The sequence below is a fragment of the Diachasmimorpha longicaudata genome, chromosome 2 (assembly GCF_034640455.1).
Source record: "Diachasmimorpha longicaudata isolate KC_UGA_2023 chromosome 2, iyDiaLong2, whole genome shotgun sequence".
NCBI classification, from domain to species: Eukaryota; Metazoa; Arthropoda; class Insecta; order Hymenoptera; family Braconidae; genus Diachasmimorpha; species Diachasmimorpha longicaudata.
Window position 1 is genome coordinate 529,009 of NC_087226.1, and position 17,525 is coordinate 546,533.

Here is a 17,525-nt window from a genome sequence, read left to right on the forward strand (position 1 = left end):
CAAATAATTTGAATAAACAATAATGATTGGTACACGGTGTATTGTTAATACATGATGAAATTGAAGACTTTTCATGAATGTAATGGCCATCCAATAAATTTTCAGGAACTTTGCTTGATAAACTAAAAGTAATTCAATACTATTGCGCGACGTATAAATGTTGAAACCACCAATATCAGAGGAAAATAAATTACTTCTACTCTCTAAAACTTGCCTCCATAAATGGCAATGCAATAAAAATTAATTCTTCAGTATTTTTGGAAATAATTTATGAATTGTCAATTCGGATTCAAAGTTATTGAATCAGTGAGTCCATTTAATCCATTGATATTTACAACAAAAAATTTCTGAAAAAATTCTCAACCGACTATAACCATTGGGATTTCCCCCCGCAATTGTCGACTGCTTTAAAAATAAAATTTACAGCATCCACCTCCAGTTTGCCCGCATTTAGTTGTTCCCACTCCATATAATGATAGATTTCAATTAACCTTTCGATGAATGATGGAATGATAAAATTGCTAAACTTTTCGCAAACTTCTTGATTAGTTTGAACCTGAAATCCTATGATTAAATTAACTAAGCCCATCGTCTTAATAACTGAATCACCGCGTTTGAGTTGATTCATATTTCGTATTGTCCATATAAACATTACTTATATATTCTTCTTGAAGACATTGTGTTTATCACGGATTACATGTCTTGATATCTTGCCAGACGTCGTAAAGGTCAGCTGGTTTGAAAGCTCCGACATCTGAATCACAATAAAACGTAAGAGTTGAATGGAAATTGAAAAACGCGTGGAGAGTGAAAACCCACCATCAAAAGTCTATTAGGAAAGTGTTTGTTGTTAACAATAGTGGATGAATAATATTTGAAGATCTATATACACTATACATGCAAATGACTATTATATCATTAATTAAAGTTTCAAACTACGACATTCTCGGAAAAGATTAGAGTTTTCACCATTTAAATTGTTGATAAAAAATGGACGAGCCCAGTATCGCAAAAATAACTTCTATTTACGATCAGCAATTTCGAAAACATAAAATGCGGAAATGAACAGACGATAGGTCAGTGTATGTACTATATGTTAGTGATGGTCAACATCGGTCGAGTTCACTGGAGTTCATCTTTATAGTTAATTGATAGTGAGGAAGATTATTACTTCGGTGTTGATAATATAATATAAAAATTAAGAGGAATTATATTTTGGAAATGTGTACTAATAAGAAACATGATTGGAGATGGTAGGAAAAATGGAGTGAGAGAGCAAAATGGACCACTAAATTATCATTTCTGCGAATGTAATTCTCTACCTCAAAACTATGGACATATACACGAGTGACATGAATGTCTTGAATATTTTAGGAATTCCTAGAACAATTTCACGTGTCCTGAGAAATCCAAGGGATGTTGGAACTTTGTGAAACATGTTAGAATTTAAAAAAAAAATATCATACCACCATCTCAAAATGACAAGATATTGAATATTTAGAGACAATAATATTATTATGAAAGAAGATTGTTTCACATCCAGGTTCCACAAAATATCTTGGAAAAAATATCCGTGGGAAAACTATGCACAACAGCAATATCTGCAAAAAAAATCCCGTCGGAATTATCCTTCGAAACATGTCTAAATAAATTTTTCACATTTACGAAGGGGAATATATATAACATTTCACATCTTGTGACACCGCAGAAAATTGTTGGGTGGAACCCAGATTTTTCTCAATATAATTTTAAAAGGAAATTCTCCCGAAAAAATGGACAGTCTGGGCCGGAATTTGAATCCGGGACCGCCCGATTATATATCGGGTGCTTTCTCAACTGAGTTGTTTTTGTATTTATTTAAAACGAACAGTCAATATTTTTTATCCCAACTGAGCTATTCGACTCCTCGTCCCTTCTTCATTTCAAATTTCTTATTCATATCAAGGTCTGCCGTCCTTCATAAGGCAGTCGTTTTCAACATATAAGAGGGGAAATTTGTATAGCATTCGACATCTTATGACGTCACAGAAAATTGTTGGATAAGATTTTAGATTGTGTAGGAGGGCCACGAACAAGTTAATGATCAATAATTGACTTGTTCCTCTCTGTAAAAGTGGATGATGCTCCATTCAAAGGACATACACCTCTCTTTTGTAAAAAATACCTGCTCCTTAACAAAAAAAATTGCGTAATGGCCAAAATTTTGAAGGCAATTTGAAATAAAAATTTCCAAAAAAAATCCTATATGTTGGTGTACGATTATTTTGGTCCTGGATAGCCCTTGCACGATATTATGACGTCTCACCCATGTTCGTTATTTGGTGGAAGGAGATCATGAATATGTCCAAGTGGAAAAATTATTTGTCTGAGGAAAAAAAAACAAAAATTGTTCCAGTCCTTTTTGCCCTATCATCAAAAAAACTTTGCTCTATTTCCATAAAACTGGTGAAAATTCAGCAATAGTTGAAGCATAAATTGTAGACAATCCACTCGCAACATGATAACATCACCAAGTTAGTGAAATAAAAATAATCAATACATATATTCGTAATGATTGCTTAATTCTCACTTGTCGATTGTTAACGGGTACGTAACGCGCATCAGCTTATATTATCAATCAAGGCGAAAGGGGGAATGGAGGAACGGGAAGTCCGTGTAATGCAGAGGAAACACTGAAGGTAGTTACTTAGATGGGTAGAAAATTCATGTTATGGATTGAATCCAATAGTTGCAATTTTACCTTCATGAATGCAATTTTTAATAAAGCATTGACAGACAAAATCGTGAATATTCAATTGATTTAATGTATAGCGTAACGAATAGTCTAACGATGACACCATTAAGTAGATAAAGGCTTCGGTGTCCCTGCCGAGGTGATGTTGCGTAAAAAAATAGAGAGATAGAGAACGAAGAGCGGGAAAATAATTACTGCAAGTCAAGGCTATCGCTCAAGTAACAATTCATCCGGTGCACAACTCCATCGATTGACTGCGATGCGACGTATCAAGTCCAGAGAACTTTCACGTTTTAAAATGGAAGAGCGGCAAAAAGTCTACTCAATTTTTATTTTTTCCTCTATTGTTTAATTTACCGAGGAGACATGTACAACCTTTTAGAATGTTGCGGAGCATGTTTAATTTATTATGGAATATTGAAACAGTGCTCAGTTAATCCACCTTTTAGGGGAATTGCCGTAAGACTGTTATGAACATTCAATGAAAATGCTGTCAAAGTCGACAAACTTCACACATCTTCAGAATGTATAATCACCGATCTTTTAAGCGACTAAAAAATGTCAGCTAAGAATGGAAAAAATATCTTCCTGTCTGTTAACATTTTTCACACCGATGGAGGACGGTTTGCTGTGTGTCCGAGCGAACATAACCGTACCAGTTCCATTAAAAATGATTTTCCGACCCAGCGGATGCGAGGTGATACTTCTCTACCACTTCGCTAAGGATCACTTATTTCACTTGTCTTGGTTAGAAATATATTATTGTTAGAGACGGTACCATCAGCCAGTGGCGACAAATGCACCTTTCAAATGCCCGAAATTTCCATTGGCAAATCCGCTTTAAATTCTTTTCAGAAGAATATTCAATTGGCAAAATTATATTTTTAACTCAGTGTATACTCTTATAGACTGTTAAGGTAATGCTGTTTACTGATCCGTATTTCTCTCCGTATGGAAAAATAGAATTGACATATTATTTATTTGTCCCGCACCCTTACTAAAGAACTAGATTGAACCTTTGCGGTACTTGTCTCGTACATTTTCTTCCATTTCAGGTAAGGAGGTACTCGACACCGGAGTTGCTCCACAATTGCGAATTTTTCCCATTTTTCTTCGTGTGACCCTCAAACCGCAACAGTTTAGTGATTGTGTTCAGGCATTGAACGAAAAAAATCGTTTCTCACTTTTCCAGATCATAATTCCATCCCTTAATCTAATTGACTTTATCGACACTATCTAATGGTCTCTATTATTACTCAACTAAAAAATAAACGAGATGAATTTAATAATCAACAAAGATGGTTGTTTATCAGAACTAATTATTTTTTTTCATTTATTAAAAAATATATGAGGAACGCATAGCGTTCCTAATCCATAGATTGAAGGACATATCGACAATCTGAAAATATAAAAAATCTCTAGAATTGTATTTGTACGGAGAATGGAAAAAAAATTACAGATTTACTCTTCAGCGTGAGAGACGCATTAGAGAATACTTATCCTTGGGTAAGAGTTATAGTGATCGTTGATATATACTCATGTGCATACGTAATGGTACGTATCATTAAATGCACTCAAGGAAAATATCTGTATAAGGAAATTGTTGCTCACTGAATGATTGTATTTGCAGTGCCAAGTACGATGGTTATATAGGACTAACTCGAAGTTCAGGGTCAATTGAGATTACGTAGTGCACCTCGTTTTTTTAATGTCTATTTAAGCCTCAGTTGTTATGCGCGTGCGCAATAGATCGACAGGTGTGTTGCTGCGAAAAGGGGTGGGAGGTAGCAACCCCCCCTGACTGGACTCTCACCAATGACTTTTATTCTGCAGGTGCTGCACTCTGCCCTCCACCAGTGACATTCCTCATCGTGCACGGTAACTCCAACAGTCGGTAAATCATTTTCCCTCCAATTGAAACTAACGCCCCAAAGACAATAAAGTTGCACTCTCAGGCACAAGAGGGCTATTTAATGCCATCATTTAATACTCTATTGTCTCACATTCGCCAAACGTTGAAAAATGTATACATTTTACTGGTGTTGCCAACTAATGTCAATATTAAAATTGATCACCTAGTTCCAGTGATATACGATTTCTGGATTATAACATTTATGACGTAATTAATCCACAAATCACAAATCCCACTCACTTTTGCCCAACATTCTCCAATGTTTAAGATTTGTCTACCACCTGTTGAATCCGGACTAGTTCAAATCACACCCAGAGTGGAGTTTCTAGCAGGAGTGAGAGGGAGAGGGGCATAAATCGATTGAGTCGTGTAATGTCAGCGAGTTTATAAGTTGAAGTCCTTTCTATCTGGTAAATATCGTCATTTAGCGGAGATAAATTTACATCTACTTAAGGGAGGGCATTACTTTTTTTTCATATCAATTTTACGCAAGAATAGATTGAGAAACGATCCCAGTCACTCATGTCGAGCTGAAGCTCAAGACGTAAACCACGTACTATGTTATCGTCCAAAATCCAGACAATAACGCTCCAGGCACAAAATTCTATAGTAAATATTCCCCTCCTTACACGACTAAAACATTTGCCCAGGATATAATTATCTCAAAGAGTGTAGACTTAATGTATAACATGAATTGATGTTTTAAACTAAACTAATGTATACAAGATGTACAATGAAGTGTGTAAATAACTCAACTCTTGGGTTCCAGCATTTTAAATAAATAAAAACAAATGCTCGGGGCTTTTAAATAAAGTCGAACGAAACGAACTGCACCAGACCTTACACGACATAAAAGTTCGCCAACACATATCACCATAAGTTGATAGAAGAAGTTTGTCGTTTTCTTAAAAAATGTAAATTACAAATCTGGGGGAAACAAATCAAATGTACACAGAAAGGAAATGTAATGCAATGACAGTGTAAGGACCTCACATTAAAATAAATGAAAAAAAATTGATTGCGGAATGGAAGCAAGGAATGAGATGCAATTTGGCTAGGCTAGATAACAAATCCGATTCGACAAAGTCCTAGGCGTTGAAATTTTATATTTTCTCAATTGTACGCAAATTAAACCTCGAAGGTTTAAAAATTTTTGATAAAAAAAAAGAATGAGGTGAAATTAAAAAATTAAGTGATTGAATAATAGTATTATTCTTCGACCATCAGGTTTTAAATATTTTGAAGTGTTGTCTACTTCGTAGGGTATTCACTTATTTCCTCCTTTTTCAAAACTATTTAGAAATGGATGAGGACGTGGCGTTCATATTTATAGTATCGTTTTTTGGTAATAACTTAACAAAGACTTCTGAGGAATGATTTTGTATACTGTGACTTTCTCCAGTAATTAAAATTCTTCGTTTTGTCACATTTTGTTATCGGCAGTGAAATTTCTTCTTCAATCCAGTTACGAATATATTTACACCATTCATTTATTGCATGAAAGTGCAATCAGAATAGGGGATTTTAGTGAGAATGGAGAATTCAAACTATTTCAACTATTAATTTTCCAGAGCATGGAATATGTAGCAATTTTCAAATACGATAATCATAATCCACGAATAATTCTATTTTCACGGAGAGATAAATGCAATAGAAATTATTGTGCCGTTCGGTACTCGTATTGTAATTTGGCCATTTGGGGAAAGTTATGGTAAAATCCTTCGAGGATTTAATGAAAATAACTTGAACGCTGGAGAAAAATCATCAAACAGTTGGTTAAATTTTCTCGACTGGCTAGATAGCTGTTACTAAGCAGTTGAAAAAGTTGCGGAAAGCTACGGTAATTTTTCCCGACCGAAAAACATCAACACGATTGCCAAACGGTACCATCATTTCTACTGAATTTTTCCCCCCGTGTATTAGAGACTCTAATCTTCAATTTCTATTATTTATTCGGTTCATTCTATTGAAAAATAAGGATAGAATAGTCGTGTATTTTTCCATTATTCGAAATAATATATCCATTCTTAATACTTTTTGTAGAAATGGAAAAAAAAGGTTTTTTTAAATTTCTACCCGTGTCCCTTTTCTTACTTTATGTTCATATTTTCCACTTGAAAATCACTCCTAAAATTCCAAAATATTCATATTTGGTGTGCAGTCGAAGACGATAGAGCGATTCGAATTGTCCACCGGCAGAAGTAACGATTTTTTAAATCTATTTTGGTAGACGAATATCAATCAACAATAATTGTCATTGCATTCTTTTTGGTTTTTTTACTTCTTGTAGGCCAGATGATCTTCAAAAAATACATTCAATCATTGAAAGAAAATTCATAAGTTACGTACTAACTAATAGCTGCTGATATGGTCTAACAAGACTTATGTAGGAAAAAGAAATTAATTGAAGCAAAATTTACTATATATAATGTATGCTTGCATTACATTGACACATATAGAGCGGAACGGGCTCTAAAAGCGGGAATAGCAGACTTTTTGGATTATATTCCATTCATATGGCAGTAAAAATCCAAAATGTTAATTGGAATTATGCTTTTGTAGGGTAAACGACTACTTTCAGAAAATTTTGATTAATGCACATCCAACTTCTTATTTGGATATCCATTTTTATTCGTGCAATATTTTCCAGCATTTTTTGGTTGGAAAATATGGTCCGGGTAAAAATAAATAGGAGCTCATTAGGTCAAAATTCACTCTTCCAATACATAGTAGTATACTGTATAGTATAATAATACATAGCAGCTTCGATTTAAATGTCGATAGAATATTCGCGGTTCGATTTTCGGACCGATAAGTTTGACCTAATAACTAGTATTTCCTATATATTACAAATCATTATTATCCTCATAATTAAATCAACCAATATTTTATGATTGTGATTATTACTGGAAATTTTCCTCTGCCAGTACAGTATTTCCAATCAACGCCTGTTTCTGTCCTTTCTGTTCTATCATGATTTTTACTGCTGGGAAAGGGTAAAATTTACCGCCTAACGATAGGATTTGTCTTCAAATCTAGACAAAAATTCCTTTATTGGAAATATAAAATTTCATATACGGGAAATATTATCAATACTCACGCTGACGGTATTTAAACAAGAAATAAGATTTTACTTTTTATACATCAAAAATATTCAAAAAATACATCGTCATCAAGCGAAAAGATCATTTATACTAGAAACTTTTTCTCGGTTTGTAGTGTATATATTTAATACTGATTAATGTCAATGGATCAGGACCCATAATAACAATGATTTGAACTTATTTACCTCGATGGATTTATCCGCAAACTATTAAAAAGAGATTTACCATATACAGGTAAGCAGAGAGGGCATCCAATGCGCATATTCAACCTTTTTGGGTCATTGCCGGTTAACAATATAGCAATTTTATGCATTTTGTGAAATACATTCTTTAATATATTCTAAAGCCATGTACGAAGTTTTTAAATGCTGAGAGAAATAGTTCAACTAGTATAAATTAATGGAAGAAAGGCAAAAAATACCATTGGATACTTTTTTCAGTTGTAGTTAGCCAAAAACCACTGAGGAAATCATTTTTTATGCGCAATATCTGTAGTTACGACAAGGTTGCACTTGGCAATCGGTGGGGGTGAGTGAGTGAGTAAATTCAAATGCGTATAAGATATTGTAAAATGGTCTGCCGCTTTATAATAAAAGAAGTTTATTAAAAACAGGGCTAAAAGGAATAAAAAATATACGTTTGGATACCATTTTATTGATGCGGTAAGTGCGCGAGTTTGATATTTTGCAGGTGCTACGCGCGTTTCCCTTTCCAAAAGAGCCTCATTCCTTAAGTGACCTCGGTTTGAGGTTAAGTCAAACAAAGACAACTTTTGTCCCTATGACATTATTTGTGAGAAACCACACGAAATTCTTTCACTATTTAAAGTGCTTAACTCTAACGTGAATTATTTACAATGTCGTTTGTTGCATTTCTGTAGAGTGTAAAAGGATTATTCTTTTTTTACATATCTTATAATTTTACCTCTACATTCTTTTGACACCGCAATTTTATTATTTTGAAGTGTTTTTACTCTGTAATTATTTTTATATTTTCAGATTGCACTCTCTAAGATAATTATATATGTTCCTTTAACTGTCATTTACATTATTAAAATGAAGAGTCAATAGGCAATGAAAATGACGTGATTTTTTAATTTTACGAAAAAACGAGCGTAGATGTAGGCAGATTACCGACCGAGTAAAACATGACAAGCTTACTAGCTCTGTGAAAAAAATCATGGAGTCGGATGAACATTGCCACGTTTTTCTCACGAATTAATTACGTCGTATTAATGGTTAAAATTGATTATTGATGTTGGATTATATGACTTATTATTGAGAACACATTTAATAAACATTATGGGTAGAAAGACGAATCGACGTGGAGAGAGTTGGAGAGTTAATATAAACATAAACAATATCTTCGTAGGGAGAAAGAACTGAGAGTTCTTTGATGACGATTTAGTCTGCTTCAGCAGGCCCTAGGATACAGGCGTCCCTTCCTCGTGCCATATTCATAATGAAATAAAGTAAAGTTCAATTCACTGCGTTTTTCTATTAAAATTATTTTTTGACCCATTTCCATTAATTGAAATGTGTTGATGTATGTCACGTGCAGAAAAAAAAGTGTCTTGATAAAAATAATTATCTGATTATAGAAGCGGACGAATATAATCTAAATATTGAGTTAAAGTGTGAATAATTTTTTCATTCAGGGATTGGTTTTCTGCAAGAATACAATGCAATCTCCTGCACTCCTTCACTCCTCTCCTCTCCTCTCCTCTCCTCTCTATCGTTAAAGCAACGAAATGTCTAACAATTAAATTTGAAAAAAAAAATTGAATCCCCTTTTTCAATTTTGAAATTAAATCCGGCTGAATGACTGATTGATGATTCGATTTTTTTAGGACAATGGGCCGCGACCCTCTCAGATTACAAACGCTGACAAGGAGAAAGTTCATGAATTCGTAAATTTCATGGGTTTGAGTTCACGTTTCTTATCGCTCACAACTCCTTTAGCCTGTAAGTATAAGAGGTATTTATTATGTATACGACGAGGGGAGATTCCGTGTGGTATACAACTGTATTTACAACAGTCAAACGGTATTATATCCCTCTCTCTAGTTTTTTTTTTCTTTTTTTTAAACGCGCATTGTAATCTCTCGTTTGTCGCGGCAAGCAATACAGCGGACGTTACGATCCAGCCATTGAATCGAACAATGGATAAATCTGGGTTACGCAAATGTCGCACGTTAAATTAAAATGCGTTTATGTAGTACAAGTGTTTGTACACATTTTTTTATAACCTCAGACATTTTATTCAAGAATATAATATATGGAGGTTCGGTCATTATTAATTTATAAGTTTTTTAGCACAAGAATATAAATCGTTATTGTTGAAAATGCTTTAAAAAAAATTACTTAATCATTGTTTCCCCTCCATTTTTGATTCTCAATGGAAGCTTTGTAATCGACAAAATTGAAGTTTCATTTTGTTGCTATATTTCAATCATTTTCGGTTTTATGAGTATACCATTTTTCGAATCCACAATAAAGTTTATATTAAGTGTTTTGGAAATGGGTTATTTGAAATAATAATTCTGGAAATAATTGTAACTATTTTTCTACTTTATTATTTAACTCAAATAATTGTGCTCGGAAGACACATCCGCTCTGTACCGATTCCTGAGAGGAACTAACTAGATTTACAAAGGGAAACAACACCCTGAACCTTTTAGTCACATCCTCTCAAAAAATCCTGTTAATTCCACATTGTCTACATACTTAAAATCAAACCTAAACACCTAACCTCACACTTCTCTGAATTCCAACCCATAAAAATGTTTTTTTCAATTTAAAGTATGAACACTCAGAAGAGAATGAGATTGATTTTTGCTTTTTATTTATTTATTTCATGAAAAATCCAGCAAAGTGAAACGAAATTTGATCATCAGAAATTGGTTTTTCTGAAGTATCGGTACAGAAATGAGATAGCGATAATTCATGATACTCCTTTATAAAACGATGAGTCAATTTTTACTGAACATTTATCTGAGCGCTCTTGTATCACGACATGAGTTGATTCAAAATTTTTGAGACCGAAATATTTAGAACAACTACGACCAAAAACTGCCGTTACTTCCTCCTCATTGCAGGCAACAGAATAATTTTTTAGCAATTTGGCCAGTTAGATTACTTCAGTAATAGCAATTTTTTATGTTAATTCTGTTCAAGAAAGCACAAGCACATAACTCAATCACCTGATAGCCGGATGAAGTTGTGCACCCACTCAAGTACAAGTCCAGTCCTACTCGATTTCTACTCAATTGATCAACTGAAGATGAACTAATAATCTAATAGTGATCGATGAACCATCGATTGGCAATCGACTAGCAGTTGACTGCCTGTTAGTCAGCATTCGACCATAGATCAATTGGCCATCACCTAAGTAATCGATTAACGATCAATCAGCCTTTGACCAAATGCTCAAGTCGATGCCCAATCGACTAACCCTCAAGTAGCCATCGAGCGATCTACCAGAGATCTCGCCTAACCTCATGTGGAAAACTTTTCCTCATTGATCGATGTAGTCGCCATATGATCGTATTCGAGGCGGGAAACTCGAATACGGGGCGCGCCTCGTAAGAATTCGAGATTTGAAAATTATTATTAAAGTGAAACTTCTTGAGTGACTTTGAAAAATCTTGCATTAAACGTTTAAAACTTAAGTGGAGGGGGAATAGGGTTGAGCGTTTAACGCCACTCGAAGGGAAAAGAGCGAGAGAGAAAGATAGAGTACGAGCGACAGAAGCATAGGCGCTTGACTAGGTATTTCAATTATAACACTCCAATTATAAATATTGTAAACATTAACCAGTTAGAGACCAGCGAGGATAATTAATTTAGACTTTGTATAATAATAAATGTAGAAAAGGTGAATTTAAAAAAAAAATTGGCCATTCCCCCATATTTTATCCTTTCCCTCACGCTATTTTTCCCTGGCACGAAATGATACACATTTCTTAGAATATCCTTAAGAAATTTCCCTTTTCATTATTATTATTTGTGATTAATTTATTATTGGTTGGAAATTTATTATTATTTTTGGCTGAAATATTATTCGTATTGTTGTATTCAATGAATTCATTATATCGTTTAGTGATATTTAGAATATTATTCTAATGTCAACATAAATTGTCAATTTTACCGAACCGTGGCCTTGACACATCGGATCCTCGCTAACATTGATGGCCCAAAACAACATGTGAAGTATTCCAATGAAATTAATGAAATTTTTTCAATGCAATTCTCCTATTTATACCAATTTGAATTTAGCGCTGATTAGGGCGAGGTGCGGTAAAAGATTGAACAATCGTCAATGGAGTGTGTACTTGGGCCGGGCGTTTCCGCTCTATTTTGTTTTTTTTTGTGATCCCAGTTGAGTACGAAGAGATAAGTATTAAAAGCAATATTGTCGAAACCTCTTGTATACTAAAAAAAACAATTTTTTAATATTATCAATTTAGCTAGAAAGTTGAGAGTTGTTAAAAGAGTTGTCTCGGTAGTTTGTAAAGATTGATTAAAAATACATCGAGTTTTTACCCTTTCTCGAAATCATGGGACCAACTCTTTGGAATAAACCGTCTCCTTGCCACCACAAATATTGATCCTTCGAAATAACTAACGTTCAAAAGTACTTTAGATTTTTTTTTGTTTAGCCAGTTTTTTCCTTTGTCAAAGCAATCAATATTTACAATTGTTGGGAAATTAGAACACAGCTTTTCTGTTTATCTTCAAAAGAAATTCGACAAGGTTTATGACGTGCTTGAACGAGTCTCCAGAAAAGGACTAATTTATGATCTGTTGTGCTCCGAACTTGAGAGCGTCGCAATCCTGTCCACATGGGGTATTCAAAGGAAACTCTGTCCTCTGGACTAATAAACGTTCTCTTATTTTTTCCCTCGGTAAAGGTTTATCAAATTGTAAGAATTCAGACACGGGTCCTCTGGGTCCGGTCGTCGTGCCTTCCTCGTGTTAAAGTAATTGATTGTGTAACTGTAATTACCACTCGAGTTATTTTTAGATCGAATTTCGAAATCGCTGGATTTTGATGATTTTTTCAATTTCAATTTTTCCGCTTGGAAGGTATCTACCAGATTCAGTATCAAAAAATTTTTCTGATGATATAAATTTTATGTCTCTGTATAAAAGGATCTCCATTTTGTTGGACTATGCTATTTCGACAATATTCGTCGTTCTCCACTATGAAATATCATGCAAAAATCCTATTCAATCTTAATAGATTGAGATAATAACGAGTGTCTTGGTATATTTAAAAATGAAAGAACAAATTTAATGTACATTAAATTTTAGATCAAACGCCCTGAAAAGTTTGGATTGTCTGATGATTTTTCAAAACTCATTCTAGCTCTCCTAAAAAGCTTCCTCACGAAAGATTCAGACGCCACATTGAATTATAATTATCGCCATTATTATTATCACTATTTCACAAAGGTATTTGAAGATAGTTGTAAAGACGCTGAACTAATACATTCTCCAATAAATTGAACGATTTCTGAAGACTACAAGAGAAGTTGGAAAATTCAATTAGATTCACAACTACATGTTTTACTGGATTTAATAATCATTTTGGTAGAGTCCATAAACAAAGTAGAAAAGTGACAATAAATTTGACATTCTCCAGGGTTTATTTTCCGATTTTTGATGGATTCCACTGGATCTAATCATAAAGAAAAAGACGAAAAAAGAAAAAACTGAACAGCTTGCTTGGTTTCAGAGATGATTCCGAGAAACGAATCATAAGCAACTCAGGATTTACCAAAAATGGCGTCACCGATCGAGCTGAATCTGAGTTACGAGTTAGCCTCAACGCTTATCTAGTATATGATAAAATTTTTAGAAAAAATTGGATTTTGAAATTTCAAACCAATCTACATCCTGTTCCGGCAAAATAGATTTCTTTTTAGATCCGCAGTGGACGATTGCAAATATGTTATTTGGATGGAAAAATGTTTAAAAGATTAAAACGAAATTCTTGTATCATTGGATGTTCAAAAGTAATTAATTATAAAACAGTTTGTTAAAATACTGACAGACAATGAAATTTGAAACAATCCAAAATAATTCCAAATGTTGATAATCATCTCATAGTAACTGAATGACTATCGAGGATCATTCGTTTAGTACTAGTCTCGTAGTTCAACATAGTTAGCATACGTAGAACTGCAGTGGAATCGCCAGGGAGGAACCAATAGAGATATTTCCTTCTACTAACTCTTACGACAAGAATTTCTTTCCTCAGAACATTTTCATCAAGATAATGATCGAGCGGTTTACGCGTCAATAATTGCTACCACTGTAGCCTTATCAAAGAAAAGTGATAGTCTGGCTGCGTCGGTAGGGCCTAATGGTAAATAAAATTAAACTCTCGTAAATATAGACTGGGTTAGATTCTATTAGTTAATAAAAAGTCGAGAAGGGGGAGGTTGAATTGAACTCGTCTACTATATATCCCCTATCGTCATCGTGTCACTGGGTCACAGTATCTTTTCAAGATATTCATTCTCATTCTTCTATGAGCAAGTTATCCACTAGAGCTAACGTTTAGCTTAACTTTAGATTATTACAATCCTGTCCAACTCGCCATGGGTCGTGCCATTCTCACAGTCTTTATCTAATGGCTGAACGTTCCAGTATCGGATCATTGTCGGTGGCTGGCAATCATAAAAGTGTAATGGATTATTTTACCCAAATAAGGGGGTCGGTTATCCGGCTTTGAGAATTCTGGGTGGAAAGTTTTTAGTAGCGACATCTGGGGGGCAAAGGTTAATGCTTGATTTATGAATTTTACGATTGCTCGTGCGATAATGATGGAGTTATGGGGTTGAGCAATCGAAGCCATTTTTCTCGATTGGTTATTCCGATTATTCGATTATACCAATTATTTCTTTACCGACTCCCTTACTGCTAACAATTTTTGTCGCTATTTCATTTGGAAGTTCATCGCCTTGAATGTTTTTATCGAGACTCGATTTCATCGGTTTTTTACAATGTTCGTTATAACAAAATCAAGCATTTCTTACATGTGGCAACGAGTTTGGCATTTTTTTCGATTTTCATTCACATTGACGTTCACACTAACCGATTCTGAGATAATACGGATATTCGTACTAATGAATTCTCCAACGAACAACAGATTTTGCATTTGTTTGGATTTTCATTTCGATGATTTTCTCTCAAACATGAATGGAGCCACAATAAGGCTCGAATTTAGGAACAATGAGGGCTTCAGTACGGAAAATAAATCTTGTTGTGGAATAAAGATCTCATAGAAAAAGAGAGTTGTAATATTATTCTTGTCACCCAGGTGGGAATTCACCATTGGTCTAAGCTTGGACCGAGACGAGGCTAGGTTGGTTCGATCGTGGTTTCCAAGCTTGGAACAATCTTGGCTAGCCTTTGGTTTGTAACGCCCGTCCGAGCTTGGATCCCAAGTTTGATCCAAGCTTGAATCGAGTTCGGCGTCCAGACTTGGACCAACCTTGATCCAAGCGTCACGCAATTTGAGATCAAGCTTCAGTCTAATTTTGTCATCAGCCTTCACCCAAGCTCGACTTCCAAGTTTGACTTGAAAAAAAATATGTTCAGCTCGGTCCCCCCAACCCAAGCATTAGTATAGCCAAACAAAACTGTCAAAAGTTGATAATTCTTCCAATTTAAATTCTGACTTAATTTTTTTTCTTTGACCATCACGATCAACTTTATTTTTTATCCACGCATTTTGTTAACAGTTTTCCGGTTTTGGCTCAAAGCCCTCCGACGATAACCAGTTAGAAATTCTCGAACTTGCAAAAAATTAAAGAAAATAAAATAAATAAATAATATATTTATTTATAAAAAATATGGATCCATATCTTTCTATAATATAAACTATTGAATTTTTTCTACAATATATTGGCCCGAGCTTGGTTCAAACTTATCAATTCAAGCTCGGAGACTCAAGCTTGGATCAAGATAGGAATTGCCTTTGTAGCCAAGCTTTAATTCACAGGGAATCGCCAAACTTGGTTTTACCTAGGAATTACCACAGGTTCAACCCTGGTCAAAACTAGGAATCCCGAGGCTTGGTAACCGAGGTTGGACCACGTTTGAGCCTATCGTCCAAGCTTGGAAACCCTCATCTGGGCACGTGATCGTAATTTGTATTGTAGGGAAGAAGAATGCACTAGAGTGGTACCTCATGGCACACCATTAATTTTGAGTAAACTTAACACGCTCGGTGGTCTTATATCAAATGAAGACTTCAAATTCTCATCATTATACTTCGTTGACTTATCTGAAGACAGTAAATGGAACAGCAGTTAAACGGTTCTCTTTGAATGATTCAGAGGCTATTTTAAAGGATTGTTCATCATCCCACCTTTTCATCATAACAATTTAATGCTGACTCATCTTCTTGTTGCATGCCCCAATATTTCAATTCACATTTTCTGTATTTTCCTAATCCTCCTGAAAATTCCCCAATCGAATAACCCTTAGCGGACATACCTTAAATGAATGCCCAAACGTTTGAGACCCTACGACACATGTCTCAAAACCTTCCCCTCCATTTTTTCCGCAGATCGTCAGACACATAAAACTGAAGAGTCCTTTAATTCTAAGTTAGTTCTAATTTGACACCTAGCAAGGCAGTCACCCCGAGCTCCAAAAGTGTCTATCGACTCGGTTGTTGAATAACTAGTGTCTCTCGATTAAAATATCAGTTTATTTTCAGAATAAATCTGTGTTCAAAATTTATTTATTGAGAATCCAACATTCTTAATCTGAGCTGTTGTTCTCATTGTGTGACTCAGCTTCTACTTTGTCTATTAAACTAGGAGTAGCCTTTAATTGCTTATTCGAGAGATCAATGTATATGAAAATGTACATTCGTTCATAATTAACATGCAGCCCCCAAGAATGATTCTGGAAAGAATCCTTCTTTAATACAGAGGAATATTGAGAGGGTATGGTCTGTCTGTAGCTCTGTTTAGTCCATGTCAGTATTTTATAGTTTTTTCTCAGAACAGTGCCGGAATGGTTCGAATAGTTTTAATAAGCAGAGGCAGTGAAGGAAAAGAAAGAAATGAAAGAACAAGGCCCTGTTATTGAATGAGTCCAGAGTGAAAAATTCGGACCCTAAGGGTTAGTTCCTCTGGAGACATCATAGGAGAAAGATATACCGTCTGCATGCGATAATAAAGAATTAAAGTTTCTAGTCAAATCGTTTGACATTATTTAGTAAATCCCTGTTGATAATCCAATAGGGAAAAATGAATGCTTCCGTATAAATGCGAATTGAATTCCCATAAGCAATTGAAAGGTTCTTTTAAGTTAATTGAAACAACCAAGTCTAATTCATATGATAAAAGCATCATCTCTGATTGGGAAAAGAGGAGTACATGATCCAACATATAATGGTCACCATCATTAAATGATCTTGAAGGAATCCGAATGGCTTAGACATTTCGCTACTGTAAACTGCTCGAACTCATTTCGTGAGCATTTAAGCCAGACATCGGGTTAGTCTTATCAAGATCGTAGCCTTCAGTTTAATGAATTTTCTTGTGTTTCCTTATTTCTTTAAAGATATTTACAAATACTGAGCTTAACATAGACAGACGTCTTCTCGCAATTGGGCGCTCAAGATTTTTATATTCCTGAAAAACTGATTTTCCTTATCATTGTCTCACAGTTTTCCATAGGGTATGTTAGTAGAACTGATAAAAATTCTAACGAGCTGTACTAGCTAGTTTAGGAGGCCATAAATATCC

The 17,525-nt window shown here is 34.6% G+C and overlaps 1 protein-coding gene and 1 long non-coding RNA gene across 3 annotated transcripts in view; one reads left to right on the forward strand and one right to left on the reverse strand.

The window, feature by feature from the left end:
- Positions 1-17,525, reverse strand: part of LOC135173099 (transcription factor Ken 2) — a 72,020-nt gene that overhangs the window by 19,964 nt on the left and 34,531 nt on the right. The gene's annotated exons all lie outside the window — the stretch shown is intronic.
- On the forward strand, positions 7,753-12,348 carry LOC135173102 (uncharacterized). The gene is made up of 3 exons (XR_010301245.1): positions 7,753-9,221; positions 9,600-9,714; positions 10,927-12,348. It is a non-coding gene; the product is annotated as an uncharacterized LOC135173102 (long non-coding RNA).